This window comes from Myotis myotis, unplaced genomic scaffold (genome assembly GCF_014108235.1).
Source record: "Myotis myotis isolate mMyoMyo1 unplaced genomic scaffold, mMyoMyo1.p scaffold_m19_p_1, whole genome shotgun sequence".
Taxonomy (NCBI): Eukaryota; Metazoa; Chordata; class Mammalia; order Chiroptera; family Vespertilionidae; genus Myotis; species Myotis myotis.
In genome coordinates this window covers 179,374,296-179,390,947 of record NW_023416313.1, presented here as the reverse complement: position 1 = coordinate 179,390,947, position 16,652 = coordinate 179,374,296, and positions in this window count along the sequence as shown.

Below are 16,652 nucleotides of genomic sequence, written 5' to 3'. Positions count from 1 at the left end.
CGAGAGTATACCTGGTGTGCATGCTGTTCAATGTTTTCCCACCCAGTGTATACACACATGCTTTTTGACCAGCTGCCTTCTAGGATTGAAGGCATTATTGGAGGGGGCTTATAGGTTGGCTCATAGCCCAGAGTCAAATTTACACTAATCCCCAAGTTCTGACCATTTCTCATTACTGGAGCCATGATAGTCTGGGAAACCTAGGAAGCCATATACAGGGTTCAAAGAGCACAGCTGCCTTTATATCCGCTTCTCATGAAACCCTGATACATGTACTCTCATTGCCAATTTCATGCACATACTCACTGGTACTCGCATCAACAAGTATTCAGTGAGCACTTTTCAAACACCAGGCACTATCCTAGGCACTGAGAATAGAAGGTGGATGGGCCATTGTCTGGAGTGCATCCTTACTGACTTCTGCTTTCAGCCCCTCTCTGCTGCAGGCAGTACTAGTACGTGATGCCGACTCAGTCTCACATAGTGTCTGAGCTTGTCCTGGCCAGGTAGACATGGAGGCTACATGCCAGGACTAAAGACAAAAACCATACTTCAGGGACTGTCTGGTGAGGGGACCACTGATGTGCATGCAAACCATAAATAGGCCACTGCTGCAGGCGCCCCCATCCTGCTGGTCCTGCTGCTCTTGGAAGTCAGATGTAACTGCTGTGGTCTCCACTACTGCCAGAATGATCTCTCTCTCTACCATTTTGTGTGACTCACTCCAGCTTCAAAGCCCTAGATGGGGTCTCCATGGGCTGATTCCAAGTCACATCTCCGTGTCCTGGCTTCAAGGGAGGTGGGAGAAAGAAGTCTCTGTCCTTCTGTACAGGGAGGCTGACTCTCCAGCAAGACCCACATGGGGGGAATTCCCCACATACAGTAAGAGGGTTCCGATGATTAATGTGCACTACATAAATAATATATTTAAATGATTTGTACTTTATCAATCATCATAGCATGTACGTACAAATGAAAAATAGAGGAATATAAGATGTATTATCTAGTCCCATCTAGTCAGCAAACATTTTTGGAAAAAGGGCCATATGATAGCAAATATTTTGCTATTTTGCATTTCTGTTGCAATTATCTCTGTTCTTTTTTAAAAATATATTTTTATTGATTTTGAGAGGAAGAGAGAGAGACAGATAGAAACATCAGTGATGAGAGAGAATCTTTCGTCGGCTGCCTCCTGAATGCCCCACACTGGGGATCAAGCCCGCAACCCAGGCATGTGCCCTGGCCAGGAATCGAATCATGACCTCTTGGTTCACAAGTAAACATTCAACCACTGAGCCACACTGCCTGGGCTATCTCTCTGTTCTTGTAGTGCAATAATAGGCATGACAATATACAAATGAATGAGAGTTCTGTGTTCCAATAACACTATTTATGGACACAAATTTGAACCCCATATAATTTTCATATCACAAAATATTCTTTTGAGTTTTTTAAACCATTTAAAGATAGAGAATTTTCATTCTTAGCTTATAGATTGTACAAAAGCAAGCATTATGCTGGATGTGAGCTGTGGGCCATTTGCCAACCCCTCTTCTAGAGGAATGATTCTTCACCTTTTTGGAAGGTCTCAGACCTCTTGGAGACCCTGACAAGAGATATGGGGTGGACCCCTCCCTCTACAAGAAAAGGCACCACATAAAACGTTGCATGTGACTCCAGGTTTGCTGAGGAGTCAAAGGACCCTGGGTTAATAACTCTGGGCTACAAATTATGTCAGCTAAGCACTTGGGCTTCCCGTTCCTTCAATAACTTCTCAGAGCCCAGGGGTTCACAGCCTTGCTGGGGAGCCACTACTTTCTTAGACCATCACAGATAATGGAGAAGCTTTCTCCGCTCCACTGTGAAGCAGCTGCTTTCTTACCCAAATGCAGATGTCCCAGCAGGATACAATGAGGACTGTTTATTAAGACGGAAAGGGATTGCGATGAAAGCCCCATTGCATTCATAGCCCTGTTGGTATCCCCAAAACTCATTGCTGATGCACCATCACTGGAAACATGCTATTTTTAAGCTGCTTGTGGTTACTGAATATTTGTTATGTTATTTCTTATATATTTGTGTATATAGCATGAAATATTTTACAAATAATTTTTTTTTAACCCAGCCGGCGTGGCTCAGTGGTTGAGCATTGACCTATGAACCAGTTGGTCATGGTTCGATTACCGGCCAGGGCATATACCCGGGTTGTGGGCTCAATCCCCAGTGTGGGGTGTGCAGGAGATTGCCAATCAATGATTCTCTCTCATCCATTGATTTTTTTTTTAAATCTCTCCCTCTCCCTTCCTCTCTGAAATCAATAAAAATATTAAAAAATTTTTTTTAAATCCACTGAGTCTATCCTGGGACAATGTTTGTCTCTGACTCAGGTGAGACTGCTCTAGGGCAGTGTTGAACTCAGTCCCTGTGTGAACTTCTTTGGGGCAGATGTGTTAGGGAAAGGGGGATGGATAGCAGTTGCTGTGTGGGCTGTGAGGTTCCGAATGCTGTTAGCATCATCCAGACCTTTGACCCTCATGGAGGAGCTGTCTTAGAGCACAGACCCTGGTACTAATCTGCTACTTGTTCTAATCCTGGACTCACCCACTTAGGAGCTGTGTGGTCTTGAGGTAGTTACCTAACCTCTCTTTACCTTAGTTCCCTCATTTGTAAAATGAGGATGATAAAAGTACCTATTTCATAGGGCTGTTATGAGGCTTAAGAGGGAATGTTAATAAATGCAGAGCACAATGCCTAGAACATGGTAAATGCTTTATTCGTGTTTGTTAATGGAGACAGTTTTCCTCCCTGGCTGGGTGCAATTACCTGGGGAGCACTAGGTGGCAGCAAAGCACGATTCCTTAGTGCCAGCTTTCTGGTTTTCAGTCTTCATCCACAAACAACACAGCACTGACTGTGTAGGGTCCGCTGCCCTGGGTGTTCCTGGCACCTGCTGAGAAACCTGCTGAGGGACCTGCGGAGGGAACCCCCCATCCCCTCAGGCACATTCACCACCACTGGTGAGCCCGGTTAGAGGCTGCACTAAATGGTGTCATACCACTGGGCGCATTGCTGTCTGTGCCTTTGTTCTGACAGGGATGATTATCATGGAAGACTTTTTAGATGTGGAATTACTTTGCCAAAGGTTATGAGTAATTTTGAAGTTTTGATACATATTACTGAACTTCCCTCTGAAGAAACGGTGCCAATTGCTATCGCACCAAGGGTGCCGGTGTGTGTCCCTACCCACACTACTACGGGGTATTATGACTTTGAAAAATCTTTGCCTAATGTGGAGGATTAAAATATGTTATCTTTCTTTGTTTGCTAAGATTGAAGATTGAACATTGAACAATATTTCTATTGGGATTTTAAAAATATCTGTTTCTATCCTTTATTCATTTTTCTGTTGAGATGTTCGCTATTTAGAAAGTGATTTATACAATAGGGATATTAACATTTTCTATCATATATACTGCAAGTATGTTTTCCAGTATTTTGGGGGTTGCATAGATTGGTTAACGATTATTTGTTCAGTTTTTGAATGAATAATACCTTCAAGTGGTTCAAATACCAAAAAGCATAGAAAGGTATACAGTGAAAAGATTTCTTCCCAACCCTATTCACCCAGTTCTCACCCTTCGCCAATAGGTTTTCTGGTTAATCATTTCTTACTTATTACTCCAGAGAGCTTTTATGCCTGTAAAATCCAGTACAAATATACATATTCTTTAGCACAAATTTTAGCATAGATTGTACCAGACCCAGCTGTTCTATGCCTTGCTTTCTTTCTTTATTTTTACTTAAATTATTTTTTGAGATATTCCCATATCAATCTACAAAGGGCTTTCTCATTACTTTTACAGTGTTAGAGTGTTCCCCATTAATGGGATGTATAATATAGTTTTTATTTATTTTTTATTTGTTAATCCTCACCCAATGATATTTTTCCATTGATTTTTTTTGAGAGAAGGGAGGGGGAGAGACAGAGAGAGAGAAACATCAATGTGAGAGAAACAGATGGATTGGTTGCCTCCTGCACGCACTCTGACCAGGGTCAGGGAACCTGCAACCGAGGTACAAGCCCTTGACTGGAATTGAACCCAGGACCCTTCAGTCCACAGGCCGACCCTCTAACCACTGAGCCAAAGTGGCTGGGGCTGTCTGATAATTACTGATGCTAAATTTGGACATTTTATTAATATAGTATCTGCCAGAATCCTCCATTGTATAAGTACCCTTTTCTGTTTGTCATTAATGAGTAGTCTGTGAGGTGATACTTAGAGACCACCTGAGTATTCTGTTCTCCAATTGATGAGTATTGCCTGAATTACTCAATATTATGTGGTGGCAAAGTAGTGAGTTTTATAATTCCATCATTTCTTCTGTTCTTGTGAGTTGACATTTTTCTTTTAAAAAATCTCATTCCTTTTTCTCTCCTTGTTTTAATTTTTATTTTAAAATATCAGATTATAACACATGGATTCTTTTAAAATTATTCAATAACTATAATATATTTTTATCATTATTTCAATACTCAAATTATTCCAAATCTGGCTAGTGGGGGGCCCTTTAAGTTGGCTCCCTGGTCCTTGAGATGTTGGTTACCACCCATATTTGAGCACTTCCTTTCTTTCTAGCACAAGAAGTTCCAGGTTCATCTTGTACTTTTCCTGCCCCAGCCATGGTATCAGTCATTTCCCTTAGGAGATTTCCATTATAATTTAAGATCATATAAACCAGAGCAAAATCCTTTCCTTCTACCTCTTCTCCCCTTTTCACTTCCCAAATCTGATAGTGACATATTTTTCGTGTTGTCAAGGTTTATAACATTACGTTTTGATCTGTACCTATAGATAAACTAGTTCATTCTTTGCTTATAGGTCATTTTTAGAAATCAAAAACGAATAAGTAAGATTTTTAATGATTATATGTAATACCCTTTAAAACAATATGCATTGACTCTCATTTTATTTTATTTATTTTTATTTTAAATATATTTTATTGATTTTTCACAGAGAGGAAGGGATAGAGACAGAGAGTTAGAAACATCGATGAGAGAGAAACATCGATCAGCTGCCTCCTGCACACTCCCCACTGGGTACGTGCCCGCAACCAATGTACATGCCCCTGACCGGAATCGAACCTGGGACCCTTCAGTCCGCAGGCCAACGCTCTATCCACTGAGCCAAACCGGTTTCGGCGACTCTCATTTAATGTAGATATGAATCACCTAAGGAACTTGTTAAAGATTACATTTCTTGCCAGGCTGGTGTGGCTCAGTTGGTTGAGTGTCATTCCATGCACCAAGAGGATGCCGGTTCAACTCCTGGTCAGGGCACATGCCTGGGTTATTGGCTGCATCCCCAGTAGGGGGCGTGCAGGAGGCAGTCAATGGATGATTCTCTCTTATCAATGTTTCTCTCTCTCCTCCTCTCCCTCTCTCTCCAAAAATCAATAAAAACATATTTTTAAAAAGATTTACATTTCTCAGTCCCACTCCCAGAAATTCTGAATCAATAAATTTAAGGGGTCTGGTGATTCTAAGACATTCTGTACAAGTAGTATTGGGTGAACAAAAAAGGAAATATAATGCATGTCATTAAAATGTGGCAGTTTGATTGAGAGTCATTTAAGTGTCAGCCCCTAAATAATTCTTTTATTTATTTTTTTCCAGCTGCATTCAATTTTGGCAGGGGGAGGGGGTGATATTCAGCCTGAGTTATTTCTTATATCTCATATTTTTCTCTTTTTGGGATTCTTTAACATTTTTATACTTTCTAGAATAATCCTTTTCATATCAAATGTGTGTGGTAAGATATCAAAGTCATTTTGCAAAAATGGCTTCATTTCGTTCTAATACTTAGTGGACAGTTTGGTTTGATAAGTGAGAAGTCTGTTGTTGATCTGATTTGTATTCTTCTTAAGGCAAGATGCTTTTCTACCTCTGAATTCTTTTAGGATTTCTTTTTTTTTTTTTTTTTTTTTTTTTAGTTTTTTTTTTTTTTTTTTTTTTTTTTTTTTTTTATTGCTTAAAGTATTACAAAGGGTATTACATATGTGTCCATTTTATCCCCCCGCCCTAGAAAGTCCCCTAGCCTCCCCTATCCCCCAATGTCTTATGTCCACTGGTTATGCTTATATGCATGCATACAAGTCCTTTAGTTGATCTCTTACCCCCCTACCTCCTGCCCCGCAACCCTCCCCGGCCTTCCTGCTGCAGTTTGACAATCTGTTTAAGGCAGCTCTGCCTCTGTATCTATTATTGTTCAAAAGTTTATAATGGTCTCTATTATCCATGAATGAGTGAGATCATGTGGTATTTTTCCTTCATTGACTGGCTTATTTCACTTAGCATAATGCTCTCCAGTTCCATCCATGACATTGCAAATGGTAAGAGTTCCTTCCTTTTTAGAGCAGCATAGTATTCCATTGTGTAGATGTACCACAGTTTTCTAATCCATTCATCTACTGATGGGCACTTAGGCTGTTTCCAGATCTTAGCTATGGTGAATTGTGCTGCTATGAACATAGGGGTGCATATATCCTTTCTGATTGGTGTTTCTGGTTTCTTGGGATATATTCCTAGAAGTGGGATCACAGGGTCAAATGGGAGTTCCATTTTCAGTTTTTTAAGGAAACTCCATACTGTCTTCCATAGTGGCTGCACCAGTCTGCATTCCCACCAGCAGTGCACAAGTGTTCCTTTTTCTCCACATCCTCTCCAGCACTTGTCGTTTGTTGATTTGTTGATGATAGCCAGTCTGACAGGTGTGAGATGGTACCTCATTGTGGTTTTGATTTGCATCTCTCGGATGATTAGTGACTTTGAGCATGTTTTCATATGTCTCTTGGCTTTCTGAATGTCCTCTTTTGAAAGGTGTCTATTTAGGTCCTTTGCCCATTTTTTGATTGGATTGTTTATCTTCCTTTTGTTAAGTTGTATGAGTTCCCTATAAATTTTGGAGATTAGGCCCTTATCAGATATGACATTGGCAAATATGTTTTCCCACACAGTGGGTTTTCTCGTTGTTTTGTTGATGGTTTCTTTTGCTGTGCAGAAGCTTTTTATTTTGATGTAGTCCCATTTGTTCATTTTCTCTTTCGTTTCAAGTGCCCTAGGAGCTGTATCAGTGAAGAAATTGCTTCGGCATATGTCTGAGATTTTGTTGCCTTTGGATTCTTCTAGAATTTTTATGGTTTCCTGTCGTACATTTAAGTCCTTTATCCATTTTGAGTTTATTTTTGTGTATGGTGTAAGTTGGTGGTCTAGTTTCATTTTATTGCATATATCTGTCCAATTTTCCCAACACCATTTATTGAAGAGACTATCTTGGCTCCATTGTATGTTCTTGCCTCCTTTGTCAAATATTAATTGAGCATATTGGTTCGGGCCGATTTCTGGGCTCTCTATTCTATTCCATTGATCTATATGCCTATTCTTGTGCCAGTACCAGGCAGTTTTGAGAACAGTGGCTTTGTAATACATCTTGATATCTGGTATTGAGATCCCACCTACTTTGGTCTTTTTCAGGATTGCTGCAGCTATTCGGGGTCTTTTTTTATTCCAGATGAATTTTTGGAGAGTTCGTTCTAGATCTCTGAAGTATGCCGTTGGTATTTTAATGGGAAGTGCGTTGAATTTATAGATTGCTTTGGGTAGTATGGACATTTTAATGATGTTGATTCTACCAATCCATGAACACGGTATGTTCTTCCATCTGTTTATGTCTTCCTCTATATCTTTTTTCAATGTCCTGTAGTTTTCAGAGTAGAGGTCTTTTACCTCTTTAGTTAAGTTTATTCCTGGGTAGCTTAATTTTTTTGGTGCGATGGTAAACGGGATTGTTTTTATAATCTCTCTTTCTGAAAGTTCACTATTGGTGTATAGAAATGCCTCAGATTTCTTGGGGTTAATTTTGTATCCTGCTACATTGCCAAATTCATGTATTAAGTGCAGTAGCTTTTTGATGGAGTCTCTAGGGTTTTGTATGTATAATATCATGTCGTCTGCAAATAAGGACAGTTTTACTTCCTCTTTTCCAATTTGGATGCCTTTTATTTCTTCTTCTTGCCGAATTGCAATGGCTAACACTTCCAGTACTATGTTGAACAGGAGTGGTGAGAGGGGGCATCCCTGTCTTGTTCCTGTTCTTAGGGGAAATGGTGTTAGTTTTTGTCCATTGAGTATGATGTTGGCTGTGGGCCTGTCATATATGGCTTTTATTATGTTGAGGTATGATCCTTCTACTCCCACCTTGCTGAGAGCTTTTATCAAAAATGGGTGTTGAATTTTGTCAAATGCTTTTTCTGCATCAATTGATATGACCATGTGGTTTTTTTCTTTCAATTTGTTTATGTGATGTATCACGTTTATTGATTTGCGGATATTGTACCATCCTTGCATCCCTGGGATAAATCCTACTTGGTCATGGTGTATGATCTTTCTGATGTACTGCTGGATCCGATTTGCTAAGATTTTGTTGAGGATTTTGGCATCTATGTTCATGAGGGATATAGGCCTGTAATTCTCTTTCATTGTGTTGTCTTTACCTGGTTTTGGTATTAGGGTGATGCTGGCTTCATAGAATGAGCTTGGAAGTGTTCCTTCCTCTTGAATTTTTTGTAGTAGTCTGAGGAGGATAGGTTTTAGTTCTTCCTTGAATGTTTGGTAAAACTCCCCTGTGAAACCGTCTGTTCCTGGGCTTTTGTTTGCTGGAAGCTTTTTGATGACTGCTTCAATTTCTTCCATAGTTATTGGCCTGTTGAGATTTTTAGATTCTTCCTGATTGAGTTTTGGAATGTTGTATTTTTCTAGGAATTTGTCCATTTCCTCCAGGTTGTCTAGTTTGTTGGAGTAGAGCTGTCCATAGTATTTTTTAACAATCATTTGTATTTCTGTGGGGTCTGTTGTTATTTCGCCTCTATCGTTTCTGGTTTTGTTTATTTGGGTCCTCTCTCTTTGCTTCTTGGTGAGTCTGGCTAGAGGTTTGTCAATCTTGTTTATCCTTTCAAAGAACCAGCTCTTGGTTTCATTGATTTTCTGTATTGTTTTTTTGGTCTCTATGTCATTTATTTCTGCTCTAATCTTTATTATCTCCTTCCTTCTGCTCACTCTGGGGTTTTCTTGTTGCTCTCTTTCTAATTCTTTGAGTTGTAGAGTTAGATGATTTACTACCATTTTTTCTTGTTTGTTGAGATAGGCCTGTAGAGCTATAAACTTCCCTCTCAGGACTGCTTTCATTGTGTCCCATAGGTTTTGGATTGTTGTGTTTTCATTGTCATTAGTTTCCAGGATGTTTCGAATTTCTTCTTTGATTTCATTGGTAACCCAATCAATATTTAATAGCATGCTATTCAGCTTCCAGGTGTTTGAGTATTTTGGGTTGTTTTTATTGTAGTTTATTTCTAATATTATGCCATCGTGGTCTGCGAAGACGCTTTTTATGATTTCAATTTTCTTGAATTTGGGGATACTTTGCTTGTGACCCAATATATGGTCTATTTTTGAATATGTCCTATGAGCATTTGAGTAGAATGTATATTCCCTGGCTTTCGGGTGAAGTGTTCTGAAGATGTCTATTAAGTCCATCTGATCTAGTGAGTCATTTAGGATTGCTGTATCTTTGCTGATTATTTGTCTAGAGGACTTATCCAGTGCTGTCAGTGGTGTATTAAAGTCCCCTACTATGATTGTATTGTTGTCGATGTCTCCTTTGATATCTTCCAGGAGTTTTTTTATGAATTTGGGTGCTCCTGCATTGGGTGCATATATGTTTACCAGGATTATATCTTCTTGTTGTATTGATCCCTTTAGTATTATGAAGTGGCCTTCCTTATCTCTTGTTATGGCCTTCACTTTGAGGTCTATTTTGTCCGATATAAGTATTGCTACCCCAGCTTTCTTTTCCTTTCCATTTGCCTGAAAGATATTTTTCCATCCTTTCACTTTCAGTCTGTGTGAGTCCCTTCTAATGAGGTGGGTTTCTTGTAGACAGCAGATGTATGGGTCATGTTTTTTTATCCATTCAGCCACTCGATGTCTTTTGTTTGGAGCATTTAGTCCGTTTACGTTTAAAGTTATTATTGAAAGGTACTTGTTTGTAGGCATTTCTGTTTTTGTGTGGCTGTTTTCTTTCTGAGCTTTTTATTTCTTATTTTTATACCAGTCCCTTTAGCATTCCTTGCATTGCTGGCTTGGTGGTGATAAACTCCCTTAGCCTTTTTTTGTCTGTGAAGCTTCTTATTTCCCCTTCAAGTTTGAATGATAGCCTTGCTGGATAGAGTATTCTTGGATTCAGTCCTTTGCTTTGCATCACTTTGTAAATTTCCGTCCATTCTTTTCTGGCCTGATGTGTTTCTGTTGAGAAATCATTTGACAATCTAATGGGAGATCCCTTGTATGTAACTTTCCGTCTCTCTCTTGCAGCCTGTAAGATTCTCTCTTTGTCATGAACATTTGCCATGGTAATTATGATGTGTCTTGGTGTGGGTCTTTTTGGGTTCACCTTGTTTGGGACTCTCTGGGCTTGTGTGACTTTTTTCTTCCCCACCTCAGGGAAATTTTCTGATATTATTTCTTCTAATAGGTTTTCTAATCCTTGTTCATCCTTCTGTTGTTCTGGTACCCCTATTATTCGTATGTTGTTTCGTTTCATGTTGTCCCAAAGCTCCCTTAGGCTCTCCTCCTGTCTTTTCATTTTTTTCTCCAATTGCAGTACGTTTTGGGTGTGTTTTGCTTCCTTGTCTTCTAAATCACTAATTCGGTCCTCCGCTTCTCCTAGTCTACTGTTGATACTTTCAATGGAGTTTTTCATTGCAGCTATATCACTCTTCATTTCTCCTTGGGTCTTACTTAAGTTGTTGATTTTTTCATCTGTTTCTTCTAGCTTCTTCCATATGTTATCGATTTTTTCATCTGTTTCTTCTTGCTTCTTGGAGAGGTTGTCAATTTTTTCCTCCATCCGGTTTATGCACTCTAGGACCCTTATTCTGAATTCTTTTTCTGTCATGTTGCATGCCTCTGTATTACTTAGCTGCTTTTCTGGAGAGTCCTCCTTCTCTTTCCTTTGGGGGTTTCTTTGTCTACCCATGTTTGATCTCGCTGACATATCTAGACGTTGAGTCGTTCAGTGGCTGCTCCCTTGGTGGCAGTGACTCCTTGGTCTGTGGTTGCTCTTCGGGCGGTTGCGGTAGCAGCTACTCTTCAGTTGGCAGCAGCTCCTCTGGTGGGTGCTGTTCACAGCTGTGGTGGCTCTTCTGGCTGGTGGGGCGAGGTTTCACATACAGCTGCTGTTCCTCAGCAGAGGGTGTGGTGCTCAGGAGGTTGCTGTTGCTTGGATCTGCTGCGTTGATTTAAAGGCACAAAATACAACACAACAAGGCACCATGTACCAGGCACTATACACAAATATATTCACGATATGAATAACCCCAAATAAAGGTGACCACCTGAATTAAGAGAATTAGGGGATAAGGAAGAAGGAAGAGAAAAAGAGAAAAGAGAAAACAGAAAAGAAAATTAGGGACCAAAAAAAGGAGTGCAAAAATGAAATTGGGAAAAAGGAGGGGGGAAAATAAAAGCGAGAAAAGAAAAGAAAAAAAAAAAGAGCGAAAAGAGAGAATGAAGTGGAAGAGGGGAAGAGACTTTTTTATATGAGGAGAATACTCCTATAGAACAGCCATTAATCCCAACAAATTCCAGCAACAGCTCCCTGGAGATGAATGCAAACTAGAAACAACCAATAATATAACGATGAAAATAGAATGGAGAACACTAATCCCAAAATAAAATAAAGAGAAAATAAAATGGCACTTTAAAAAAAAATGGTAAAATGGTAGCAGTAATAATACTGGTTAAAAATAAGAAGGTAGTAATTAAAAGGGTAAAATCAGGTGATGGAAAAAAGAAGAAAGAAAAAAAAAAGAAGAAGAAAAGAAAAAAAAGAAAAAAAAATTGGTTTCTTAGTTAAAAGGTGAAAAAAGAAAAAAAAAAAATTGCAGTAGTGAAGGTCCTTCGGTTCTTCTATTCTTCAGTGTGGCTCGCCTTAGACCTGCCAGGTATTCAGGAGAGTGTTGAGTTTCCCTGCGATACACTGTTCCTCTGTGTTGTAAACCACAGTCCTTATTTTAAAGCAAGCCGCATTTGTTTCCCAGACTGCCTTATTTTGTGTTTAGCAAAGAGTCAGTTTGTGGGTCAGCCTCTGGGTGGCAGTGTTCTGGGGTTGGCCTCTGAGGCTATAAGGCCTCTCTGTCCAGTGGAAGTTCACTGCCCAGAGCTGGCTGCATAAGAGTTACCAGTGCTGTGTTGTTGCTGGGATTGAAAATCCCTCTATAGGCCAGACCCTGTTAACTCCCAGGGACTGATCAGGTTATTTTAATCCTTGATCTCCTACAGGGTGGAATCTGGGTGTGGCTGTGCTCCTTGCCTGGGGGCTGGGGGGAGGAGTCTCACTCTCCGGAGAGAATGTCTGCCTCAGACCTGGGCTCAGGGGTGTCTCAGCACTCAATTCGCTGCCACCTCTCCCTGCCCCCCTTCTCTCCTCAGTCTCTCCCCAGATTCCACTCCTCCGCACACTCTCCCTCTCTTCAGCACAGGTGAGTGTCTGTATCCGAAACAGGATTCAGTGAAAACAAACAAACAAACGCCGGCCGCGGAAACAGGGAAGGCTTGGTTTCTGTAAGCTTCTTCTCTTACCGGGACTGCATGGTCTGGTCAGCTCTTCAGGCTGCCCCCTTTACGCTCAGTCCTCTGTGATCACAGAACCCAGCTCGCAATTCCCCCTGCGGCGCCAGGAATCCCTCGGTTCTCCTTTCCCCCGTCAGGGGCTGTGCCTGTCCCAAGGGACGCGGCTGTCTGCCACGCGGTCTCCCTCGGACTCTCTGGGCTCAGAGGTCTGGCAAACTTTCCTGCCCAAATCCCTGTTTTTTTTACCTTTCCAGGGGAGTTCTGCTCTTCCCGGCTGCAAACCGTCTCGCCAGCTGAGGAATTTCGCCAATTCGGGGTGGATGTTACTAGTTTCAGCTGCTCACTCCATTTGCTCAGGGACACGACCTGGGACGCGTCTGCCTATACCGCCGCCATCTTCCCAGTCTAGGATTTCTTAGAGTGCTGAAAATTTATCATTATGTACCTTGGTATAGATATTTTTTTTGTTAACCCAGCTTGGCAGTTAGGGGGTTTCTTTAACACATTGTTTGCGGGTAGTTTTTATCGCGCGCTAACAGGTGGCATGGGCCATTTTTGCTAATTTTTTTCGCAAATGGCAACGCTCAGTAAAATTATGATAACTTTAGTTTATGTATTGATACGTTACCCGCATTCTACCGCTAGTCTATAAAAAATGTATTAATACGTGTCCCGCGCTCTACTACACTGGTAGAATGTATAAATACGTAAAACGTATAAATACGTTTCCGGCATACAATGTTAATATGAAGATTTTTATCCTTTTTTCCTTTTAGTCAAAGATTTGACTAAATTTGTTCTCTTTTTTCCTAATACTGTACTCACTTTAAACAAAGGTTGGGCTTCCCAGATCTGTTCTCTATGCTTTGAACATTTCTCCATATTTCTCATCTTTTTGTCTTTTGTATTTGGGAGACTTCTATACTTTCCAGTTTACCAACTGTGTAAGTGGGTTGGATGTGTGGTTAGTCTAGCTTTCCTATTGGGGACTGGGTGGGGAACATGCAGGCTGGGGACAAACTGATAAATAAGTAGTTTACTCTGAGCATGGTACACCATGGTATATTTCACTTCTATTCATTGATTAATTTATTGATTGATTGTAGAAAGAAAGAGAAACATCAATTTATTGTTCCACTTGTTTATGCATTCATTGGTTGATTCTTTTAAAAATATATATTTATATTTTATTTATTTATTTGTTTGTTTTTGTTAATTCTCACCTGAGGATATTTTTCCATTGATTTTTAGAGAGAGTGAAAGGGAAAAGGAGAGACACAGAGAGAGAAACATCGATGTGTGTGTGCCCCAACCAGGGCTGGGATTCGAGTTTGCAACCAAGGTATGTGCCCTTGACTGGGAATCAAACCCAGAACCCTTCAATCCACAGGCCAACACTCTATCCACTGAGACAAACCAGCGAGGGCAATATATTTTTATTGATTTTAAAGAGGAAGGGAGAGGGAGAGAGAGATAGAAACATTAATAATGAGAGAGAATCACTGATTGGTTGCCTTCTGCATCCCCCCTACTGGGGATCCAGCCCAGAAACCTAGGCATGTGCCCTGACTGGGAATCAAACCATGACATCCTGGTGCACAGGTTGATGCTCAATCACTGAGCCACACCGGTTGGGCCATTAGTTCATTCTTGTATGTGCCCTGACCGGGATTGAACCCACAACCTTGGTGTATCGGGGTGATGCTCTAACCAACTGATCTGCCCAGCCATGGTCATATTTTACTTCTGGGTGGAGCTATCTTTCCTTTTCCATCCTCTATCCCTCATGGAGGGCCAGGCTTACATCTGCTCTGCTTCTCCTGAGCACCCCACCCCGCCTCCATGCTCTCACTAGTAGGCTTCCCCAGGCAGGTTGTCCTCTTCTCAGGCTTTATCCCAAACCCAAAGCTGTATCCTCTGGCAAGTATTAGAAGAGTAGCGGGGAGGAGCCTATGGGCCTGATGTGGCACTTTATGAACGATCCTGGTCACACTGCACACCCCTGCCTGTCCTACCTCTGCTCTTCCTAATGGTTACTGCAGGGCTTGGAGCTTTAGGGCACAGCAGAAATGGGACTCTGGAGACATAATGCCTGGTTGAAATCCTGTCGCTGCTACTGTCAACTATGTGAGTCTCGCTAAGTCTCATCTATAAAATGGGAATTATAATAATATATAGTGATTGGTGTGCAGTAAATGCTCAGTTATTCTTAGTGACTACAAAACTGAACTCTGTTATGTTGAGCTGTGATTTTATTTGCCTTTTTTTTCTATTAGTCTGATCCCACCTAATTTCACCCCCTCCCATTTTTAAAATTTTAATTTTAATCAAAATAACATTGCATTGTATTTATTTATTTTTTCATCACCAAAAGGGATTTATTTTGGGGTTGAGAGGGGGGAAGGTTGCAAACTAGTGCGTGCAGACATGGCAACCCACATGCACACTCTCTCAGAATAACATTAGTTTAAAGAACAAATACTTTATAAGTATTATAACTAAAACCCACTATTCCCTCCCTGACATTTGAGCTCCACTCCCTAGAAGCCACCACTTTCAACCCTTGAAATTGTTCTTTTGTTATTCAGCACCGTATTTAAAAAAAAATTAACCACAGTAATATAATGCTATTTCCTGACTTTTCAATATTATTTATCTATTGACTTCTTACTATGAAAGATGGCCTAATGCTCATAATTTTCCTCATTCCCCATCCTTCTCTTGATTGAGATAAGATGAAAATTTATTCACATCATTATGACATGTAACTATTATTCACAGTTCAAAGTTGAGTTCTAGCGTATTGAGATAAACCTTTCCTTACTTATTTATATACCTTTTCCCCCCTCTGGGATTAATAATAGCTTTGTCATTCATTCATTTAATTTTTCTATATACTTTTAATAAATCTGTCTTCAAACTTTCAAAGAGCACCACTCAGTAGGTTAAAACACATTGCCAGATATATCAGTTTCACTTTTTTCTTGGAAGCATCACTCCTGGAGGCCTCTGTTGCCTACAGATTCCCTGGTTCCAAGCTGGACTGGTTGCTGTTTGCCCTGCTGCACACTGTCATCCTTGCTTCCTTTACCATCATCCTGGAATTCCACCCACCTCTCTCCTGTGTTAGAAGTTTTTTTTGACAAAGTAGAAAACTCTTGAGTATGAAAGATGTCTTTGGTTCCTGGCTCTCCCTACGTCAATCAGGTTCTTGCCAACTCAGAACAAAGGGATTTACAGGAAGACTAGAGGGACTCAAACTCAATGGGAGGCTAGAATAGCGGGAATCAAAGAAGCTAAAATGTCCCTGGCTGGGTAGCTCAGTTGGTTGGATGCGCTCATCCGATGTGCCAAGGTTGCGGGTTTGATCCCCAGTCAGGGTACATACCGGAAGCAACCAATGAGTGCATAAATGAGTGGAACAACAAATCAATGTTTCTCTTTTTCTCTCTTTTAAATTAATAAACTCTTTTTTAAAGAAGAAGCTGGAACAATCTGTTCAAGATGCCTCCACCACTTCTGATGCCCATTGTGAACAGCTTGGCTTTACTGACTTGAGATTCAATACAGAGGTATCTCATTGGCCAAGCCAGTGATCTCACGGATACTGAGGTTGGGGGAAGGAGGATTTTCTCTCTTTGGTTTTTGTGTGGGAGATGGTTTATCACATCCACTTACACTAGTGGTTTTCAACCTGTGGGTCGCGACCCCTTTGGGGGTCGAACGACCCTTTCACAGGGGTTGCTTAAGACCATCGGAAAACACATATATAATTACATATTGTTTTTGTGATTAATCACTATGCTTTAATTATGTTCAATTTGTAACAATGAAATTGGGGTCACCACAACATGAGGAACTGTATTAAAGGGTCACGGCATTAGGAAGGTTGAGAACCACTGACTTACACCCTAATGCTGCCACCATAGTTATTTCCTCTGAAATAGGAAGGGGACATTGGAAAGTA